Here is a 1,208-nt window from a genome sequence, read left to right on the forward strand (position 1 = left end):
CCGGGAGCACTGGCCGCCGTTCCTGCCTGCCTCGCAGGTCAAACTGCCTTAGAAAAAAATAAAATTCCCGGGACCAGCAAGTTCCCCCAGCGCGACGCGGAGCAGGCTTCCAGCCTTAGAAGCTTTTGCCATGTAAAGAGGTATTTGGGTTGTCTCCGAAATAATAAATCCCAACAGCGGACAATAAAATTTACTATCACAGGAGTAACAGAAGCCTAAAATATTCCGAACATGTTCCTTGAACAAATAACATAATCCCTGGCACACTGGAACACATGGTTTGCTTCAAACATGTTTCATTTTGTCATCGCATTGAGTGTACAGTATTTCTCTTTGGGTGCAAGAGTGATTGATATCTTTGGAAGAATTGTTTGCAAGAACGTGAAAGTTGCCAAAGCAAACACGTTGGAGGGAAGTGTGCAGAAGGGGGAGCAGAAGTATTTGGAGTAGATCTGGGTTTGGGGAGTTCACACAGAGGTGAGACAGCTAGAAGTAGAACAAATAAAAACATTCTGCACACTTCATCTAAATAAATTATATACAAAATTTGCCCTTTTGTAGCCGGCAACAGCACAGTTACCACGCTTCCCTCATGCCCCTATAGAATGTGGGCTGGAAGCCAAATTTCTTCAGCTAATGATTTGTAACTTTTGCTCCACTTGAATGAATCTATTAATATTTAGATCTCTCCAATTCTGCTCCATGCGAGCTGTCAGCATTGTTAAACAAAATAATCTATTTACCTTCTGTTGTACGTGTCCAGCAGTGGCTTGTGTGGCTCGATGATGTACGTTAATAGGTTTTTCTTATGCTCCACTGCACCGGCCAAAGACAAAACTTCACATATTTTGATCTTTCTTTTCAAAAAATAATGTTTGACAAAACTCATTAGATCGTGCAAACTTTGGCGTGTTAATTTAATAACTTCCATTCCTGAAGGACAAATATTTATTTTAATTCCCCTTTTATCTCTTTCTGCCGTCAACATCTGGGGAAAGCCGTTGCTCTGGCTGGTTGAGATGGCCAGATCACAAGGGTACTGCGGCAGGAGGTGGCGAGGAGTGCGTGTTTTCAGACACGTAATTCCGAGGCAAAACCCCTCGCTCGGGCAGATCTCCGTCCCTCCAAAACTCCCCTTGGTAAAGCCCCTGACCCCCCGCGCCCCACTTGCACCGCGGCAGCGGCTCCCGGGGCCCTGGGAAGGGCCA

The sequence above is a fragment of the Egretta garzetta genome, unplaced genomic scaffold (assembly GCF_000687185.1).
Source record: "Egretta garzetta isolate BGI_Z169 unplaced genomic scaffold, ASM68718v1 scaffold617, whole genome shotgun sequence".
Taxonomy (NCBI): Eukaryota; Metazoa; Chordata; class Aves; order Pelecaniformes; family Ardeidae; genus Egretta; species Egretta garzetta.